The sequence below is a fragment of the Salvelinus alpinus genome, chromosome 4 (genome assembly GCF_045679555.1).
Source record: "Salvelinus alpinus chromosome 4, SLU_Salpinus.1, whole genome shotgun sequence".
NCBI classification, from domain to species: domain Eukaryota; kingdom Metazoa; phylum Chordata; class Actinopteri; order Salmoniformes; family Salmonidae; genus Salvelinus; species Salvelinus alpinus.
The window spans coordinates 39,245,964-39,268,647 of NC_092089.1; the positions used below are offsets into that span (position 1 = coordinate 39,245,964).

General features: G+C 42.4%; 1 protein-coding gene across 7 annotated transcripts in view; it reads left to right on the forward strand.

Moving 5' to 3' along the window:
• The window catches only part of LOC139573493 (t-SNARE domain-containing protein 1-like), a 171,572-nt gene extending 158,640 nt beyond the window's left edge, over positions 1 to 12,932 (forward strand). For all 7 annotated transcript variants that reach the window (XM_071396994.1, XM_071396995.1, XM_071396996.1 and 4 more), the window contains one exon: positions 11,131 to 12,932. The gene's annotated coding sequence lies outside the window, so the exon portion shown is untranslated. The remainder of the gene's footprint in view (positions 1 to 11,130) is intronic.
• The last annotated feature ends 9,752 nt before the right edge of the window (positions 12,933 to 22,684 follow it).

The window sequence follows — 22,684 nt, forward strand, 5'->3', positions numbered from 1 at the left end:
ACCTATATAGAAGAGGCTCTCTACATGGGATTCATCCGTCCATCCACGTCTCCGGCTGCATCCAGTTTCTATTTTGTGAAAAAAAGGATGGTAGTCTCCGTCCCTGCATAGATTACCGACCCCTCAATGACCTTACCATCAAGAATCACTTCCCTCTTCCTCTGATTCCGGCCGCACTAGAACAAGTTGGACAGGCTATCATCTACTCCAAACTCGACCTACGTAGTGCTTACAATCTGGTCCGTATCCGAAGTGGGGGATGAGTGGAAGATGGAGTTCATCACCGCTAGGGGTCACTACCAATACCTGGTTATGCACTACGGTCTCACCAATGCTCCCGCAGTCTTCCAGTCCTTCATGAAGGAAGTTTTCCAGGACATGATCAACCAGTTCCTCATCGTGTACATTGACAATATCTTTATCTACTCTCACTCCATTGCAGAACACGCACAGCATGTGTAACAGGTATTCCAACGGCTACAGGACCACCATCTTTATGTCAAGGCTGAGAAGAGCGCCTTTCACGTTACTACTGTAACCTTCCTAGGTTTCACGTTGACACCAGGAGGGGTCAACATGGACCAAGGCAAAGTCACGGCCGTGCTTAATTGGCCCAAACCTACCACTGTAAAGGAACTACAACATTTCCTAGGATTTTCCAACTACTACTGCCAGTTCATCCGAAACTGCAGCAGCACAACCTCTCCTCTCTCAGCTCTCACCAGTCATAAAACCCGTACCTTCCAATGGACCGACACCACCCTACTGTATTTGAGACCTTGAAACACCTCTTCACCTCTGCACCCATCCTTAGGCAGCCAGATCCTACCCTTCCTTTTGTTCTGGAGGTTGATGCATCTGAGGTTGGCGTAGGAGTGGTTCTCTCTCAGCGGTTAGGGACACCTCCTAAATTACACCCATGTGGCTTCTTTTCCAAGAAACTGTCACCCGCTGAGAGGAACTATGATGTTGGGAACCAAGAGCCCCTCGCCATTATGCTGACTATCGAAGAGTGGCGCCACTAGATAGAGTGAGCTCATCACCCATTCCGTGTCCTTACCGACCACTGCAATTTGAAGTGCTAAGAGGCTCAACCCCAGACAAGCTCGCTGGGCACTCTTCTTCACCCGGTTCCAATTCACCATCCACTATCTGCCTGGCAAGAAAAATGTGAAGGCTGATTCCTTATCTATTTGACTCCCCTTCCTCTAACCCAGCTCCAGAGCCCAGAGGCCTGTCTTGTGTCGTGGGGCCCATACAGTGGGAAATCCAATCAGCTGTCCAAGAGGCCCTACACCACGACCCAGCATCTCCCGACACCCCTGCAGGCAAGACCTACTTTCCGGCGTCAGTCAGACCCCAACTAATGCAGTGGTGCCATACCTCGCTGAGTTCTGGCCATCCCGGGATCACCTGGACCACGGCGCTACTGACACATAAGTTCTGGTGGTCATCCCTAACAACAGACATCCGAGATTACGTTCTTTCCTGTCCCGTCTGTGCATGGGCAAAGAGCACTCGCCAGCTACCTACCGGTAAGCTCAAGCCTTTACCTACACCACGTAGACCATGGTCCCACATCGCCATGGATTTCCTCACTGATCTGCCAGACTCTTCAGGCTTCACTACTGTTTTAGTGGTAGTGGACCGGTTCTCCAAGATGTGCCGAGTCATCCCCCTTCTGCATCTACCTAATGCCATGGAAATGGCCGAGTGCATGTTCAAACAGGTGTTTTGTCTGTATGGGATCCCGGAAGACATCGTTTCGGATCGGGGACCCCAGTTCGTCTCCAGGGTGTGGCAAGCCTTCTGCGACCGAGAAGGGGTCTCCATCAGCCTATCCTCCGGGTACCATCCCCAAACCAATGGGCAGACGGAACGCCTGAATCAGGAAATAGGGAAGTACCTTCGCCAACACTGCACCCACCAACCACACGAGTGGAGTCGTTATCTAGCCTGGGCCGAATACGCACAGAACTCCCTGGTGCATTCCTCACTCCATCTCACTCCTTTTCAGTGTGTCCTCGACCTAGCCATGATTCTGGCTTTCCACCGTAACCGTCCTGACCGCCCACGTCCCCAGGGGAGGCCCCCTGCTCAGCTTCCTAGGCCATATTGCAAACAGTCTGCATGTTTTGGAATATTTATTTTATGTACAGGCTTCCTTTTCACTCTGTCATTTAGGTTAATATTGTGGAGTAACTACAATTACTAAACAGCTATTAAACTCTAACTGTTTTAAAGTCACCATTGGCCTCATGGTGAAACCCCTGAGCTAGGAGTTAGGAAGGACAGATGTATCTTTGTAGTGAGTTGGTGTATTGATACACCATCCAAAGTGTAATTAATAACTTCATGATCAAAGGGATATTTAATGTATTTTCTTTTACCCATCTACCAATAGGTGCCTGTCTTTGCAAGGCTTTGGAAAACCTCTCTGGTCTTTGTGGAGGGACCTTACAGATAATTATATGGGTGGGCTACAGAGAAGGAGTCATTCAAAATTACACTTATGTGACTTGTTAAGCACATTTTTACTCCTGAACTTATTTAGGTCTGCCATAACAAAGGGGTTGAACACTTGACTCAATTTTCAGGTTTTCATTTTTAATTAATTTGTAAACATTTCTAGAAACATAATTCCACTTTGACATTATGGGGTATTATATGTAAGCCAGTGACACAATCTAAATGTAATCAATGTTATATGTAATTCAGGCTGTAACACAACAAAATGTAGAAAAGGGGTGTAAAAACTTTCCGAAGTCACTGTATAAGGAGTATAATGACACCAAGATATTGTCTGTATCATTTGCGGTCACAGATCATAGGGTCTTACAAGCAACAAGATCTCACATTTTCCTTTCGGAATCTACCGTATTATGGATGAACGTCTATTTTGACATATTCATTCTGCGTGGTTACAGGGTTAATTCTGTGTGGTTACAGGGTTAAAACAGAAACAGCTGAAAGATTAACAGGTTAAGCATTCATTCCGAGTGATTAAGGTTAAGGCTATGGTTTAGGGAGGGCGCTTGGTGTTTCCATCAACTACCATCAACTATTCTCACGGCTTGCTAGAGCATTGTGAACTGGGGCGGTGCAGTGGTCTAAGCAGTACTCTCCGGCTCGAGCATCCACGTTGGCTTTTTTCTGTGAGTGCTGAGGAAGGCATATATCGACATTCTCACGACCTTTTCAACCACTTTAAATCGAAGTCTATTTGTAGTGATCAGGCTGCTGACAAGAGGTATGTATAGGGCTAAAAAGGGCCTAAAATGGCCACTTCATCATGATTTTCTCCAAAATGGTTTGTGATACAAATGTAAAAAGTGTTAGCTGTTGATGTTTACTCTTCAATAACACAGACCCCAAAGCAAATCAGGGGGAGGAAAATAGGTTTATTCAAAAAGGACAAATCATGATTGGAAGTAGATGGTCATTCTCTCCTGTCCTCAGTGATGCTCTCCTGAGACTCTCTCCTGTGATTCTCTCCACAGAGCAAAGGAACAGGATGTAGTTTATAACCCAGCCCTAGCCTGTGGTTGACCAATTAGAATTCCTTGCATTAAAACTGAGCCAATGGCCAAATAACAAGTATCCTATTTCAGGTTGGACCAACGAGAACGTGCCACACGTAGCTATAAGTTCAAGACTGACATTCCTAACAGATGTTGAACTGAAAACCAACTATTTCCATTGATAATTCCCTATTACAGAAAAAAAACATTATTTCCATTGATCGTTACTACTCTATTGACTTCTCGTCCTCTGTCTCTGCGTTGTGTATTTATCTTCAAAATATTCTTATAAAAGCATATTCAACATCGTTCCTCCCAATGACGTTTCTACGTGAGAAATGCCAGAACAATCTGAGTTACCCAAAATGCTGTATTTTCAGGCCTTCCTGGCATCCATAAACACCTGATATTGAAACTGAAGTCAAAAAGGCAAATAACCATGCAGTAAGTACTCATGTGAAATGAAAGGAAATGAAGAGTACAGAGTAGCTATTAATTCATAGATGTCACAGAAGTAACTGCTGCATTGTAATTTGCTGTATTTTTGCCCCTGAAAGAGAGCTCTCTTCACTAGCAATGCAGTGAGGGGGAACTTGTGCGACTTGCCATGAAGTTAGTGCAGTCCTTTTGTGGTCTACTACCGTTAATCCATGTCTATGAACAAGTGTGACAATAAGCTCTCTGTCTGAACTGCAATCCTCTTAGGCAAGGCTTTGTGGGTAAACTCGCCTCATGCAAATTCTAAACCCCATTTAGCTTTGAGGGACTAGTCAGCTGCATTGAGATTAATGGTCGAGTGACTACTTGATTTAATAGGGTTATTTCACTGCTTACGGGGGGAAATAAACAACAAAGTTAATGCAAGACATTCGTCACTGACGTCCTCAATCTATCCTCTGCTCTACGAGGGAAGGGAAGCAAAAGTTTTCTTTTTGCTTTCAGAATGTTTCAGTCTGACTGTCACTTTATTTTTTGTTAACTTTAACTTTAACTAACGTTTGGGAGACTTTGCAGTTTTTTATTATTGAGAAAATGTCTGTATTTTGTTAAACGATAGGAGTCAATTTAAATAAAAGTATTGGTTTGTGGTTTGGGAAAAATAGCCAATTCAGATTGTTTTGATATTGTGGATTCAGGCCTTGTTGCTCAAACTATTTCTGCTTTTGATATCTTCCCTAAAGTAAGAAGGAAATAGCTAACTAAATTGGAAGAAAGAAAACAAAGTGCAAAGAGTTATAAAGTGTATTTTGTATGTAGAAATGATTGCGGTAAATTAGAGTGTATGGATTTTTTTAAACTCTATTAGAGATAAATGCTGTGGAGAGAAAGTGCTGTGCAATTTTCCATTACGGGGTGAAAAATGACAATCCTTGTTTATCTTTTTCCATGCCGTCAGCTTACTCCCAACTTTGCTGCAGGGGATTACTGTGACTCTGTGGGTATGGGACTGTCACTGACGTTTCTCTTTCCGTGAGACAACACAACACTATGTGACACAGGTGATCTGAGACTAGCTGTAACACATTTCACAAACTAGTAGCTATGGTCAAAATGATTAACACAACTTACAAATACATGTTTTTATTACTCTCCATTTACTGTAAATATGATCAATTCAGAATTATACACCCCACACACATAAACATATAGACCGTCCACATAAAAGCACTCACACACACACATATCCCCAGCTGCCCAAACCGCCTGTCTCTCTCCAAGCCTGCTCAGCACAGCCAGCGTTCTCCAGGAAGTAGAGCTGAGATTACCTAAAGCTGATTGGCCAGCTCCTTAATGTGTGAGACCTTCCAGCGGACGGCTTAGGCTGTCATTACACCAGCCTGATCAACACAGAGCTCCTCACACAGACAGATGCCATTTTGGAGAGAGTCAATCGAGGGATAGAGGGAAGGATGGTGGTGGTAGCAGCTTAGGTATGGTGGGACCTCACATGCAGGGTTAAAGAAGCAGCATAAATCCATCCACTGTGTCATTGTGTTCACCAGTGTATTTGAGTGGACAGACTGTAGGTCTGATATGCAGTATAATGGGTGAGCTAGGTTCATACTGGATATACTGTTGTACACAACGGTGTAGCCATCAAATGTGTTAAGATAGAGAGATTTAGTAATATAGATACTTGAATGTGAGTGGTCAAACTAGGCTGTCATGCGAAATATCTGCTTCTCCTCTTCTCTCTTCCCCCCCACCATCACACACACACCACCCGGTCAACCTGTTGGCTCAGAGTCTACGCCGTTCATCCAGCCTGTGACTGACAATCGATTGCTGTGATAGCTGTGCCGTGGAGCCAGTTTGGGTTGTGATTGATACGGCCTATCAGCTCCATGCATCTGGACACTGGCTCTGCTGGAAATGGGGCATGAGGGACAGAACAGGGTCCTTCAAAACACAACCCCTCCCCAGCTGCTCACATTGATCCCATCCACCCTGGATTTCAGTTTGACTTCTAAATCTTCCTTCACTCTGGCTGGGCGATAGTAAACACCTCCACCAACTCACTCAGTACAAAGGAGATTTGACATGTATTTTGCAGTGCAGGCAAGTGAAGGGAAGCTGGATCATTGTAATGGGTGGAATGGATTAAGGTATCAAACGTGATTTCATGTGACAGCAGCCTCCACTGGTCTGTTGTCTGTCTTGTCCATGTTATCTACAGTACAGTACCTTGACACTTTCATCAATGTCTTTTATTTAATTCAGTTTATCTCCTGCCTTTCTCTCATTAGACTGCCTGTCTGGAGTTTTTATATTGTTTGTATATTGTATATGGATCTACTGAGGCACATTACCAGATGTCTAAACTGCTGCAATACTATTTCCCTCAGCTTGTCACTCGAACACTCATCTTGGGGACTGTCTGTGTTTATTGGCTTTCATTCCCTCCCTCCTAACCTTCCTCCTTTCCTCCCTCCTAACCTCTCTCCTTTCCTCCGTCTTTTCGCCCACGTCTTTCAATGACAAGGTGGAGTTATGTTCAAACAGCTTTCTAGCGCCCCCTTGCTTTACCAAACATACAGTGCAGAAGATTAAGCTCTGTGCGTGTGCGTGTGTGCGTGTGTGTGTGTGTGTGTGTGTGTGTGTGTGTGTGTGTGTGTGTGTGTGTGTGTGTGTGTGTGTGTGTGTGTGTGTGTGTGTGCGTGCGTGCGTGCGTGCGTGCGTGCGTGCGTGCGTGCGTGCGTGCGTGCGTGCGTGCGTGCGTGCGTGCGTGCGTGCGTGCGTGCGTGCGTGCATACATGCATGTGTGTGTCTCCCAGACTCTTCCGGAGGAGAAGGGGGTCTCGTTGTGGTTGCACAAAGACAGAGCTTTGAAGTGGGTGATACTGGCAGAGCTCTCTCTCCCTCTGTGTGTGTGTGCCAGGGAGACGGGGTAGCCTCATGCCCTCTGATCTCTTCAAAGTACCATATCTCCCTACCGTTACTCTCTACCGTTACTCTCTACCTCACGCTCTCTCCTTTTCTCTTCCTGTCGTTTTCTCTCTTGGTCTCTCTCTCTCTTTCTGTTTCTCTTTCGTTCACTCTCTTTTACTCAATCTCTCACTCTCAATTACCCGCTCTCTTTGTCTTTGCTTGTTCTCTACTCTGTCCCATTCATTTTATCCACTGTATTCCTCATTTTTATCAACAATTCTCCCCATTTTTTGTCCCCTATTTCTCCCCAAAACGTTTTGTTCTCTCATTCCATCTGTTCATCTGTGCCTCTCTCTCCTCTACCCCCTCCTTCCTGGCGCCATTCCAACCTGTCTGGATCAGGACATCGTTCAGATGGGTATAAAATCACCAATCTGACGGAAGCCTGGGGTCTTTTCATGAGCAGAGGTCTGCAGCGTAGTCATCCCCCTGTCAAACTTCATACTCTTTCCTCCTCTCCCCCCTCCACCTCTCTAAGATCAGAATGAATGGTCGGTTGGTTGAAAATCCAGCACTTGCAGAAAGAGGAAATGAAGAACATATGTATAATTATTTAACTACATGTACCGTACATGTGAGCAGTAGCAGTAGAAGTAATGCTGTCTGTTAGTTTACTCCAATCAGGGTAGGGATGGTAGGGTGGGGTGCAGATAGATTGTGGGTTCTATCAAGTGAATGGTTTGCATCATATTCCTTGATACCCCCCCACGCCATATTGACGTCATATTAGCTATCATCAAAGTCAACATAGATAGAACTAACGCGTTAGTAAACCCGGTAGATTCATGCAGTACAGTGTACAGAAAGTAGTTTAGCAATTACACCGGCGGCCCCTGGTGGCAATAAATTAATACACCCAAAAGCTTACCTTGACTTGGAAGAGTTCCATTGTTGGACAGACATAGCCAGCTAGCTAACATAGCATCCCTCTCTGTTTGAGCCGGGTGTTTGAGTATGCTAAACTAGCTAGCTGCATTCACTAGCTAAGTAAGTGAAAGTGAAAAGAATACAACAAAATATAGCTAGCTCTCGCTCTCTCTCTCTTGCTTCTCCTTAATTTTTAAAGAAATTAATTTGCTCAAAACTGTTCAACTACTCACCACATTTTATGCACTGCAGTGCCAGCTAGCTGTAGCTTATGCTTTAATTACTAGATTCATTCTCTGATTCTTTGATTGGGTAGATAACATGTCAGTTCATGCTGCAAGAGCTCTGATATGTTGGAGAACGTCCTCCGGAAGTTGTCATAATTACTTTGTAGTCAATTGAAGTCAATATACCCAGAGGAGGACGGAAACTATATGTCCTCCGGCTACACCATGGTGCTAACCCAGAGAGTGCTGTTGAGGCTATTGTAGACCTTCATTGCATAACATTGTTTTTTCATCAATTATTTGGTGACGTGAATATAATTAGTATAGATACAGTATATCTCAAAATTATCACTTTTTTAATGTTTCACAATTTAAAAAAAATGTAATTCACTGAGTAGGAAGGTCCTCCCTTCCTCCTTCAAGGAGCTTCCACTGGTCCTGAACCTCCATATTTGTAACATTTCTACCAATATTGCCCTAAAAATAAATACTTTACCCGAGAGTATAATGATATACAAGCTGGTCTGAGTTTTACATTTTCAATTTCCTAGCTTTGTGTGTTGCAAGAACTTGGTATAATGTAAAGCTGTTGGTTGCCCTTGCTTACCTCTCTTACACTAGGATCTATCTTGACAAAAAAGAGAGAGGTCTGTCTAATTCAGACAATGTGAATGAGATTTGAATGAAAAATATAACACCACAGTGGTGTATTTTTTTATATATTTTTTTCAACTTCAGTTGTATGGGTCTTTTCTCTTCTAGACTCTTACCCAAACAGGCATGCCTGGCTCTGGGCAGTCAAAGCCAATGGCCATCAGGAACTCTGCCCCCATTTCACAGGCTGTGGCCTCTCTCAATCCATCTCCTCTCTCTTTCTTTCTTTCTCCCCCCTCTCTTTCTCCCTCCCTCTTTCCCTCTCTCTTTGAAATAAGGTGGTGTGAGTTTTAATCAGAGATTGGCTGGTCAGGTCCTGAGTAGCAGTAGATAGAGAGAAGAGAAAGAAAGAGTGAGGAGAGAGATTGCTGGAGAGAGATCTGCTTTGGTGATTAGCCCTCTCTGACATGACCGCCAGACCCCTCCAATGGACGTATTTGGAAAGGTAGTGATGGACTCACTGAAGATGAGAGGAGAAGTGGAGAAAGAGGGACTGAGTGACAGACAGCTTGGAAGAATGGACTCCATAGTGTCAGGTGTGAGGCAGAGGTAGTTGGAGGAAGTAGCCATTGTTTGCCCTGTGGGTGTTGTTTGCCCTGTGGGTGCAATACAAAGCCGATCTCAGCAATAGTTCTATGTGAGTCACCCCAGATGTCTATTAATTTACAACTTCAATTATGACATGGAACAATAACGATTGAATAGTTCAACATAACATACACTACCGTTCAAAAGTTTGGGGTCACTTAGAAATGTCCTTGTTTTTGAAAGAAAAGCACATTTTTGGTCCATTAAAATAACATCAAATTGAATCTACATAGGCATACAAAGGCCCATTATCAGCAACGGTCACTCCTCGGTTCCAATGGCACGTTGTGTTAGCTAATCTAAGTTTATAATTTTAAAAGGCTAATTGATCATTAGAAAACCCTTCTGCAATTATGTTAGCACAACTGAAAACTGTTGTTCTGATTAAAGAAGCAATGAAACTGGCCTTCTTTAGACTAGTTGAGTATCTGGAGCATCAGCATTTGTGGGTTTGATTACAGGCTCAAAATAGCCAGAAACAAATAACTTTCTTCTGAAACTTGACAGTCTATTCTTGTTCTGAGAAATGAAGGCTATTCCATTTCAGAAATTGCCAAGAAACTGAAGATCTCATACAACGCTGTGTACAACTCCCTTCACAGAACAGCGAAAACCGGCTCTAACCAGAATAGAAAGAGGAGTGGGAGGCCCCAGTGCACAACTGAACAAGAGGACAAGTACATTAGTGTGTCTAGTTTGAGAAACAGACGCCTCACAAGTCCTCAACTGGCAGCTTCATTAAATAGTACCCGCAAAACACCAGTCTCAACGTCAACAGTGAAGAGGCGACTCTGGTATGCTGGCCTTCTAGGCAGAGTTGCAAAGAAATAGCCATATCTCAGACTGGCCAATAAAAATAAAAGATTAAGATGGGCTAAAGAACACAGACACTGGACAGAGGAACTCTGCCTAGAAGGCCAGCATCCCGGAGTCGCCTCTTCACTGCTAGCACAACGTGTTATTGTTACACAGGAGTGATGGTTGCTGATAATAGGCCTCTGTACTATGTAGATATTCCATTAAAATCTGCCGTTTCCAGCTACAATAGTAATTTACAACATTAACAATGTCTACACTGTATTTCTGAGCAATTTTATGTTATTTTAATGGACAAAAAAATGTGCTTTTCTTTCAAAAACAAGGACATTTCTAAGTGACCCTAAACTTTTGAATGGTAGTGTAAGTACAATACAGCACAGACGGCACAATACATGGTATTTTCTCAGCACAACATACAGTATAACCCTGAAATCATCTTAGAAGTTGTATAGTTAGACACATAACAAACATCTAAAGCACCATTCTGTATATTCTCTTCAGCCCAACGTATTGTGTACTGCATAACCCTTAGATCATCTTAGCTACATGCTGTAATTAACTCATGGGTTTCCTGTTGACCAACTCCTGAGTATAATTTGAGACAAAAGTGATGCACTGTGGCCTTTTGTGGTTCTACTTTATGCCCGTCACAGGGGGTTGCTGATTAATGAACCAGTTGGATCTCCAGCTGGTTGAACTCTGGCCCAGACTTAATTAAAACTCATACACTGACCACCAATCATAAATTACTCCCCTCAATCTTGTGGCACTTCCAGAATAAAAGGTACAAATTGGTTCCTTACCAATTAATAATTTCTTTTAATTAAAAAAGGGAAATAATATAAGCCCAAGGCGGTTAGTAGTGGATGTAAAGGTAAAGGTAAATGTACATGAATATAGACTTGGTTTAGAAAGCTTAGCTTTGTGAGTAGCCTACATTAGCGGTTGTCATCCTATCGTTAGCTTGCCTATATAGCGCTGTTTAATGATTGATGCATTTTGTCTGGTGTGCTTGTGTTTCCCAGGTAGCTGCTGTCATAGTGCTGTGACCTCTCTGCTTCTGCCCCAACTGACCACCTGACCCCTGACCTGTACCAGCTGTCTCAGAACAGGAGGGGCCTGCCCCACACCAACACCTCTACTTCGTCATGGCTGTCCCTCCTTGGTTATGTAGTTAGATATTTGGTGTGCGCAGGTATATGAGTGTGTGTGTGTGTGGGGGGGGGGTGTAGGGCAGGGGGCGGGGGGATAGCTGGTACTTCTATTACCATCTTCAAGTGAATGGCATGCTAGTCTACTGTGGTTCATTTATACTGTACCTAACTGTGGTAGCTGTGGCAGCCAACCAGCCAATCATGGAAGAGAAGCTTCCGGTGTGGTGTCACCCAGAGATTTTGATGTATCCACTTACTTTACCCTGTTTTCCTCTGTGTTTGTTTACTTGTTTTTGTTTTTTAAGCACTGGATCATATTTATCTGATGCTACTGTATCTATGAAGTATGATATTAAAATGATGTGTAGTACTTATGAATATATAAATGATCATTAGACAAAAATGTATCAAATGGTATGATAAAAACCAACAGTACTTTAAAATATGATTCACAGCTTTTTTCACAGTCCTATTGTACTATCATTTTACTCTTGCTATCCTCTCCCTCTCTCATGCAAACACAGGCACACTTGCACACAAACATCTCTATCTGCCATGATCTGAGTGTAAAGAGTGGAACATGTGACATAAATTACAGGTTTGTTGATCGCCTGAAGCAGTCACCCTCTGGCCAATCAATTGGCAGTAGAGTCAACCACTTTCCCTCCATTCCCTCCAAATGTCTCATCCTGTTACATATTTTCCAGGAAGGCTTATTTAGAGATAGTAATAGGCTTAATTAATCTCTCAGAGGGGTGATTATCATCTCTCTGACTTCTCCTCTGGGCTGTATGTGTGTGCTATTACTGAGTTCTCTGAAAAGATGGGTAAGACTCTTCAGTGTGCAGCTTCAGTGTCAGCTCCGAGCCTTTTCTGCTTCCAACGTCACGCATCCTTTATTATCACTCTTCCCTCACAATCCCCCGGCATCAGTGGGCTCTAGCGCTTAACTCATTGCATGCATACACAAATCTGAAGTGTTTTATTATTGTTATTTTCTGTTAGTCTTGCTGAATCATTGTACCAAGCTTTTTATTTTTATTTTTTACATTTGTACCTTGCAGAGAAAAGGAACAAAATGAACCAAAAGCACCAAATTGTTTGTGAACCTATCACAGGATGTTGGTGGCACTTTAACTGGGGAGGAAGGACTCGTGGCAATGGCTGGAGCGGGAATCGAGGATTGGTATCAAAGACAACAAAAACATGGTTTTCATGTGTTTGATGCCATTCCTTAATCCGTTCCAGCCATTATTATGAGCCGTCCTCCCCTCAGCAGCCTCTACTGGAACCTATCCTCAAGGTCTGGCATCACGATTCAAATCTATGCATACATGTAAGGTGATGTAAGCTAGCTTCTCATATCCCTGAGAAAATAGTTATTTTATGTCAAGCTTAAAGTTTCTTGAATTGTGGTGTGGGCGATGAGAAGATAAATGATACCTGTGATACCTAACTAAGTTGTGCTTTATTGCTGTAATATATTCCTTCACTGCTTGTAAAAGTTCTCAGCGTCGCAGAATATGGTTATTCACAATGGGAATCATATTTTATGAGAACGTTGATGTTCAGAAAGGAATTTGTGGCACCGTATATTACTCCTCAGCCATTTACTTTCACATTTACTTTCATTGTGTCTTTTTGATAAATAAAATCTCCTAATTATCAGTGAATATGGTGTGAGAATGTTTTACTTTTTCAAAATAGCAGTACTGTTGTGTTTTGTCTACTGTACAGAATGACCAATGGTTATGAGACCTACATTATGTTAGTGGTTCAATATTTCCTCTTAAACATTTGGTACATAAATCTAAACCTCTACCTTGTGTTCCTTTATTGGGGCACTATTGTACAAAGATTGATGGACAAGCTTAACCCAGAAGATGGGGTCAATTTTTCACAATGGTTGACTCAGATAGCACGCCCCTCTCTGTAAATAGGACATGGACAAGCTGATAAATACCCTGGAGAATGTGTGCTGATGGGGATTTCAATTTTTAGGAGAGCAGTTATCACTTTTTTGGTCAACGTCGGCTAGAATGTTAATAGTGTTTTGCAGAAGGAAAGGCTGTGAGGACGTGGTTTGAAGTGCTGTTGAAGTGAAATGCTTCACTTCTATATTGGAAAGGCTTCTCTCCAGTACATATGCCTCTAAAGTAAAGAGCCCTTCTTTTAATGTACTATACTTGAGAGCACAAGAGTCGCAATAAAGGTATTTTCTCAAGTGATACACATAGGGCAAGGATCCTCCATTGTTTGAGATTGCAGACAACTGACAAGGACTAATGGGGAAAACTGGACTATTTTATCCACCGAACAATGACCCACTACAACAAGTGCCCATTATTAAACATGCAATAATATGTTCCACTGAAGTACCTATTTGTCTGCCTTTTAGGGACCCCAGATCCAACCACACAATACTTTTCCAAACACAATACCTTTACTTACGTTGATTTTATCAAAGCTCTGTCTATAATATGCCTTATAATACAAATCCAACGCAACCTCCAAAGAGGGATATGGCGTGTCCTGTACAAATCATATAACTCCATTGCCAGCTTCTAGGATTGCATCATTTTACAAACCATCTTCTTGAGCAAGGACAGATGTTACGTCAGTACTTTAAAGCTACAGTCAGAAATTCACGGTCTCATCCTGTAAGACATCCTTGATGAGAGGAAGAAAGAAGAGAAAGAATAGGTTTTATTCTCCCTCTCCAGACACTCAGGGATGTATGGTTTTTTGAACCCTCCAAGATTTGCTCTGATAATTTGCTCCCGCTGTTCCAACCTCATGAATCTTAATCATGCGATGCTCTGCTCCGTTCGCTGCACTCAGACATGATTAGCTTGTCCTGATGCCAGACCAGAGAGCTACAGCTCCAGCCGACCAGTAGGACAATACAGCACAGGGTTTTAAATAGATTACATTCACGTAAAACGTTTTCTGTGTCTGTACTATCTGTTTCTGTTCTCTCTGTTTCTCAAGTCATTAGATTTTAGGGCTATTTGTAATTACCTTTAGTGCGGTTTGAGACGTGGGTTTGAAGTCAAGTCATTTCTCTCTATTTAACCCTTTAGAACCAATAACGGGCGTTGACCTCCTTTCCTTAAATTACTATAGCGGCCGCGAACGGCCTTGTTTTTCTAAGAATAATATCTGTGTCAATATCACAAAATGAACTTGCTAACAACATGTTGTCGTATTCGTTTAAACCAAAAATAGGGTATGCTGTCATTTGACTTTTCATTTTAATTTACTTCGTTACTCAAAATGACAGCGCAGACGTGACTTTTCATTGTGAAAGAGGTTGTATCTATGTTGGTTAATGATACGGATTTGGACATGTCCTTGCATATTGAAAACCGATAATGTCGAGGTGAATTAAATAAGTAAACAGCAGATATATGTTTAGTGTTGTCGATGTTTGATGCTGGGGAATAGCTCTCAGATTAGCAAATCATGTCATTAGAACTTGGTTGGTACAGGCGAGCACATCAGCGGTGGAACTCAAATGATTAATCTCTGCCTCATCGAAATAGTTGTAGTGTTTAGCTGTATATAGTCAGCTAACTAGTTTTGTCTTGTCTTGTTTATAGCACTGTAATTAATATGGAAACGGCCCAAGATGCTTGCTATAGCTAGCTAACTAGTTAGTCTGTCAGGAAAGAAAGGTTGTGTGTAACAGTAAATGAGGGCTGCGCTCACGAAGCGTCAACCTCAGCTCTCACTTTGACTAGCTAGCCATACAGACCACCAGCTAACTAGCCAACGAAAGGAAGGCTAAAGTAATTTGATTTTATTTGTTGCGCTTACATTATGGTTTGTCATGTTTGCTAGGTGCAGATATTCATAGGCTATACATTGCCTAATTCTCCTATTATATCACAGCTTAGCTGTCGTGTTACTGTAGTAGATGCCTGCACAGTGAAGCTCATATGAGGAGTTGGATATTTGTTTACATAGCCAGCTAACAAGTAGCTTTTTTTATCCTGTTTCTAGCGATGCGATTCATTTGGAAACTGTCCCAACTTCCTAACTAATCAGCTAACATTGGCGAACTCTGTAGTTAGTCTGTCAGGAAAGAAAACAAGAGAAAACAAGAGTTGATTGGAGGACAGAGAGAGAGAGAGAGTAGAAAATAAAATAAAAAATAGATTATTTTCCTGACCACAACTGTATCCTATGTGTTGCTCCTCTCCTCTCCCTCTATTACTCTGTTCCTCTAGGTCAGTGAAAGTGAGGGAAGTGATGTGGAGATTCAGGGCTCAGCAGCAGAAGGCAGGGAGGAAGAGGAGTTAGAGATGATTGGAGGATAGAGATGTGGAACAAGGAGGGAGGAGTGGAGCGAGAGGAGATTGGAGGTAGAGGAACATGGAGAGGAAGAGGGAGAGGAAGAGGAGGAGGGAGAACAAATTCTTATTTACAATGACGGCCTACCCCGGCCAAAACCTAACCCAGACGACGCTGGGCCAATTGTGCGCCGCCCTCTTGGACTCCCAATCACGGCTGGTTGGGATACAGCCTGGAATCGAACCAGGGACTGTAGTGATTCCTCTAGCACTGAGATGCAGTGCCTTAGACTGCTGCACCACTCGGGAGAGAAGGAAGCAGAGGGAGAGGAGGAAGGGAGAGCATACCCGAGAGGGGAGCCTACGTTTCCATGGAGTGTGTCTGCCCCAAGTCCCACCATTCACCCATGTACCACACAGCCTGGGCCTAAATTGACAGTGGTATGTGGATTTGGAGTTGTTTTTAAAAGTGGTAGAAATGTATATCTGTTCCAGAGCTTGTTATGGATTACAACAAGAACATGGGCGGGGTTGACCATCTTGACCAACTGAGGAGCTATTACAATGTTGGACGCATAGGCAGAAAATGGTGGAAGTATGTGTTATGTGGGATGCTCAACATTGCCATCATCAAGCTGAACCTCGGCAAGACGGAGCTGCTCTTCCTCCCGGGGAAGGACTGCCCGTTCCATGATCTCGCCATCACGGTTGACAACTCCATTGTGTCCTCCTCCCAGAGTGCTAAGAACCTTGGCGTGATCCTGGACAACACCCTGTCGTTCTCAACTAACATCAAGGCGGTGACCCGTTCCTGTAGGTTCATGCTCTACAACATTCGCAGAGTACGACCCTGCCTCACGCAGGAAGCGGCGCAGGTCCTAATCCAGGCACTTGTCATCTCCCGTCTGGATTACTGCAACTCGCTGTTGGCTGGGCTCCCTGCCTGTGCCATTAAACCCCTACAACTCATCCAGAACGCCGCAGCCCGTCTGGTGTTCAACTTTCCCAAGTTCTCTCACGTCACCCCGCTCCTCCGCTCTCTCCACTGGCTTCCAGTTGAAGCTCGCATCCGCTACAAGACCATGGTGCTTGCCTACGGAGCTGTGAGGGGAACGGCACCTCCGTACCTTCAGGCTCTGATCAGGCCCTACACCCAAACAAGGGCACTGCGTTCATCCACCTCTGGCCTGCTCGCCTCCCTACCTCTGAGGAAGTACAGTTCCCGCTCAGCCCAGTCAAAACTGTTCGCTGCTCTGGCACCCCAATGGTGGAACAAACTCCCTCACGACGCCAGGTCAGCGGAGTCAATCACCACCTTCCGGAGACACCTGAAACCCCACCTCTTTAAGGAATACCTAGGATAGGATAAAGTAATCCTTCTAACCCCCCCCCCCCCCCTTAAAAGAGTTAGATGCACTATTGTAAAGTGGTTGTTCCACTGGATATCATAAGGTGAATGCACCAATTTGTAAGTCGCTCTGGATAAGAGCGTCTGCTAAATGACTTAAATGTAAATGTATAAATGTGTACATTGTGTGAGTGAACCTGCAAAGGCCTCTTCACAGAAACCACAGGCGCTGGTCCCTGAAGGCATTCAAAATGCAGCTTGTGCATTCACTTTGTGATATGGCTACAGCGGCAGGAAGAGGGGAGCCAGGAGTGTGGCACCAGGTCTTCTGGATTGAATTGTAACTAATTTAAAAGCAGGTGAAATTTGAAGGGCGCAAGAGTGGTGTGGTGTGCATCCGGAGTGGATGCAGGGGAAAGAGGGGGCGATGTGTAGAAACCTAATTTGGGTGCTCTACGTGTTCTGTGCCACTTTGCATGATGGGGCAGGGCTTCCAGATGTTCCATGACATGTTGTAGGATAAATGCAAACACTAAAGTGACAGTGTGAAACATGAATTAGTCCTACAAGTCTTTTATTGTCTCTGAACAGTTGTTGTGTCTTCTGTCTCTATCTAATATTAGTTGCATTCACTGAATTGTCAAAGTAGACTACTATTTCTATGTGTTGTGTCAGGCCTGGTCTGTACTAAATCTAATTGAGAGGTTATCTACATTTTGAAATAGTCTCTGAATAGTTGTTTGCATTTTTACATTGTTACAGAATTGTATTTTTATTTATTTAATCCTTATTCCCCCAGGTAAGTTGACTGAGAACACATTCTCATTTACAGCAACAACCTGGGGAATAGTTACAGGGGAGAGAAGGGGGATGAATGAGCCAATTGTAAGCTGGAGATGATTAAGTGACCGTGATGGTATGAGGGCCAGATTGGGAATTTAGTAAGAATCGTTGTCAATCACATAGCCTACTTTGTGTGGGTTTTGAAATACTTTCTGAATATTGTTCTCTTTGTAATGAATACTCAGGGAGAAAAAGGTGTAGATTCATGCGCAGAGCACAGCAGGTGTTTATTTTGCCTTCACAGAAGACAGAAATCGTGGTCACAGGCAGGCAATGGTCATATACAGGTAGGTAAACAGGCAGGTGAATCAAAACTAGGACTGAAGGCTATAACTGGTTCTCACAAACGAGCTAGGAAAAGGCTTGGTGGAGTCAAAACGAACAATACCTCACAAAGGCACAAACAGAATGAACTGAACTAAATAAGGAGCTGACGAGACCAGGTGAGTAACTAACACAGGTGAAAACAATTAACAAAAATAGACATGGCTACGTTCAAGAAAACAAAGACACAGGGCTACGTTCAAAAACACAACAAAACAGAACACAAGGTTGACTAAGAAAATAAATACAGAACCTTACACTCTTGCCACATTTTGAAAAACAGAAAATATGTATTTATATGTCAAAAATATTTCTAAGTATAATATATTATACTTGGTACATTTTGAGAGAGTAATTTAAGTCAAATTTACTACAATTTAAATACTCTAGTTTTTTTTGTTGTTTTGAGTGTTAATCATTTTTTGATGGAAGACAAAATTAGCATTATTCCTATTTACATGAATGTGGTGTCATATTAAAGAAGAGGTTGTGCTCTTTAAAAGTAAGTTAACTTGTAATTGTCATTTGTTCTTTGTTTTGAGCTATGTCAGTTTGTTTGAAATGTGTAAGAAAATGAGCTTCATCTTGAAAATTCTCAGTAATCTACAGTAGCATTCTAGAATTATATTGGGGTCTAAAGGGTTAACCATTTTAAATTATACTGAACGCTCCAAATTATATAAACGCTCCATGCAACAATTTCAAAGATTTTACTGAGTTACGGTTCATGTAAGGAAATCAGTCAGTTAAAATAAATTCATTAGGCCCTAATCTATGGATTTCACATGACTGGGAATACAGATATGTATCTGTTTGTCACAGATAGCTTAATACTAAAGGTAGGGGCGTGGATCAGAAAACCAGTCAGTATCTGGTGTGACCACTATTTGCCTCATGCAACACGACACATCTGCTTTGCATAGAGTTGATCAGGCTGTTGATTGTGGCCTGTGGAATGTTGTCCCAATCCTCTTCAATGGCTGTGCGAAGTTCTGGATGTTAGCGGGAGCTGGAACACGCTGTTGTACATGTCGATCCAGAGCATCCCAAATATGCTCAATGGGTGACATGTCTGGTGAGTATGCAGGCCATGCAAGAACTGGGACATTTTCAGCTTCCAGGAACTGTGTATAGATCTTTGCGACATGGGGCCGTGGGTTATCATGCCGAAACATGAGGTGATGGCGGCGGATGAATGGCACGACAATGGGCCTCAGGATCTCGTCACGGTATCTCTGTGCATTCAAATTGCCATCGATAAAATGCAATTGTGCTCGTTGTCCGAAACTTGCCCATACCATAACCCCACCGCCACCACGGGGCACACTTTTCACAATGTTGACATCAGCAAACCGCTCGCCCACACGTCGCTATACACATGGTCTGCGGTTATGAGGCCGGTTGAATGTACTGCCAAATTCTCAAAAATAACATTGGATGCAGCTTATGGTAGTGAACAATGAACAATCAATTATCTGGCACCAGCTCTGGTAGATATTTCAGCAGTCAGCATGACAATTGAACTCCCTAAAAACTTGAGACATCTGTGGCGTCGTGTTGTGCGACAAAATTGCACATTTTAGATTGGCCTTTTTTTGTCCCCAGCACAAGGTGCACCTGTGTAATGCTGTTTAATCAGCTTCTTGACATGCTCCACCTGTCAGGTGGATGGATTATCTTGGTGAAGGAGAAATGCTTACTAACAGAGATGTAAACAAATGTGTGCACAAAATTTGAGAGAAATAATATTTTTGTGTGTATGGAAAATTTCTGGGACCTTTTATTTCAGCTCACGAAACATGAGACCAACACTTTATATGTTGCATTTATATTTTTGTTCAGTATAGTTATGTCAAAGTCATTACACATAGCGCTATAATCAGCATGCATCCCAAAGTATTATTACTTGACTCACATTATCCTGACTCACAATCCAGCTAGCACAATTGGTTCCTTGGAACTTAAATTTGATATTACCATACCATTTTTGTATGTTCTCTATAGTTATGTACTTGAAAATGTATAAATTGACCAATTCGGCACATTTGGGCAAACTCCTGGCAGACTTGATGCAAAATATTGTGTAGTGAGGTAATTCTTCACTGGATCAGTCTGAAATTTTGCACACACACTGCTGCCATCTGGTGGACAAAATCTAAATTACACCTAGGCTCCTATCTTAATGTATAGCCTTTCTCTTGCACTTATTTCAAAGATGATGGAACAAAACAAAAATAGATATTCTCCTACAGTAATTTCACATTTCCACAAACTTCAAAGTTTTATTTGCAAATGGTGCAGTAGCAGGAGCGGTAGAGATACTCTTAATGATCGGCTATGAAAAGCCAACTGACATTTACTCCTGATTATTATTTGACCATGCTGGTCATTTATGAACATTTGAACATCTTGGCCATGTTCTGTTATAATCTCCACCCGGCACAGCCAGAAGAGGACTGGCCACCCCTCATAGCCTGGTTCCTCTCTAGGTTTCTTCCTAGGTTTTGGCCTTTCTAGGGAGTTTTTCCTAGCCGCCGTGCTTCTACACCTGCATTGCATGCTGTTTGGGGTTTTAGGCTGGGTTTCTGTACAGCACTTCGAGATATTAGCTGATGTACGAAGGGCTATATAAAATAAACTTGATTTTGATTTGATTTGTTAAGAATATGCATATCCTTGCTTCAGGTCCTGAGGTACAGGCAGTTAGATTTGGGTACATATTTCAGATCCTGAAATTAATAACACAGCTATCTTATGCTGGGTTAACTTTTTTGAATTCGAAGCACATATAGGACACATGAAAATGTATTTCCATAGGCATTAATTATGCAAACACATTTATTTTTTATTCTGACATGCATCAGTGAGATTCCAGCCTTTCATCTTCTGTTCTGGATGGAGCTAGCATGCCATGTCTTTTTATGCATATCAAACAGATGCCTTTTCAAAGGAAACAAGCACTCATTACATCAGGTGTGGCCAATTAGTGGGCGCGGCCAGCACACCTGAACACAATTAACAAGATAGAGGATAAAGAGAGTTTTGTTGATGCTGAGAACAGAATGTATATGTTTTTAAATAACATTCTTAGAATGTTCTCTTAACTTTAATAATGTTTTCTTGTGGTTTTTATGGAAAGTTTTCACGTTCTGAGAATGGAATGTATGTTTTTCAATAACATTCTTAGAACGTTCCCTGAACATTACAATAGCTTACTTTGGGTTTTTATGGAAAGTTTTCTTAACGTTCTCTGAACAATGAGAACATGACTTTAAATAGAACCATAAATAAACATAAGAAACATTATGCTGAAGTACTGAAATTCCCACAGAAGAACATTGTTTTTTAACATTCTTGGAATAATTTGAGAACATGACTTTAAATAGAACCATGAGGAAACCTGTAGGAAATGTTACGCTGATGCACTGAAATTCCCACAGAAGAATGTTGTTTCTTAATTAACATTCTATTAACTATTTGAGAACATTCCCAATATCAAACCAGTTGGAGAACGTTCCTAGAACATTACCAAAATTGTAATTAAGTGTAACCATGTTTGAACTTTTAGGAAACATTCTGTTAAAGTAATGAAATGCCAAGAAAAAATGTTGTCAAGTTTCTTAAATGTGCTGAGAATGTTCAAAAGCCAAGCAACTATCATGCAACATTCTCAGAAAATTGTGGGAAGGTTGTATGCAAAATAACCATATGACAACGCTCTCACCAAGCTCTAAGAAACATATGGTTCTAAGAACATTATGTGCTAGCTAGGAAGGGTCCTACAGTCCAGTGTTTCCCGAACTCGGACCTGGGGACCCCAAGAGGTGCACATTTTGTTTTTTGCCCTAGCACTACACAGCTGATTCAAATCATCAACTCATCATTATGCTTTGATTATTTGAATCAGCTGGGAAACACTGCTATAGTCAACTAACTAATTGACTGAGAAGCACCATTACTGTATGAGGTTGTCGTAAGATTGTTGGTGTGAAGTTATTATTTGGAGAGCTGTGAAAGTCATGAGTTTTTTTCATGCTATTGTCTGGCCTCACCTTGCTTGAGCCCATACAACTGGGACCAGAAAGAGGGAGAAGTTTGCTAATCCCAGGTACTAAATTCTCCCTCCCGCTACTGTCTGGATTAATGATGACAGCCTAGAATCATATAGCTACTTAAAACAAAGATGCTGACTATTTGTTCCCTATCCATCTTTATCTCTGTATTAAAACATTGGCTAAGTGGCAGAAATAGTACATCATTATCTCCTCTCTCCTCTGTGTCCGCGGCTCAGGTAGAAGGATATTAACCAATGGTTTATGGCTCCTAGGGGCCCCGTGAATCACCCAGGTGTCTGGTGAGATGTTAAAGGCTTTCTAATAGGCTGTAGGCTGCTGCAAAACATATTGCTGTTTTTTTGTGAACACAATGGCTTTCCCTTTACATCTCCTTACATCCAGGTGCTCGATCTCCATTTCTAGACAGCCAATGGATGCTCTCAATCTATATCCTCAGCCAATGGATGCTCTCCATCTATATCTTCAGCCCTGGTGAAGACAAAGACACCACCTATTTTCCGCCATATTGCTTTCACATACCCAGTCCTAGGTAATGTCCC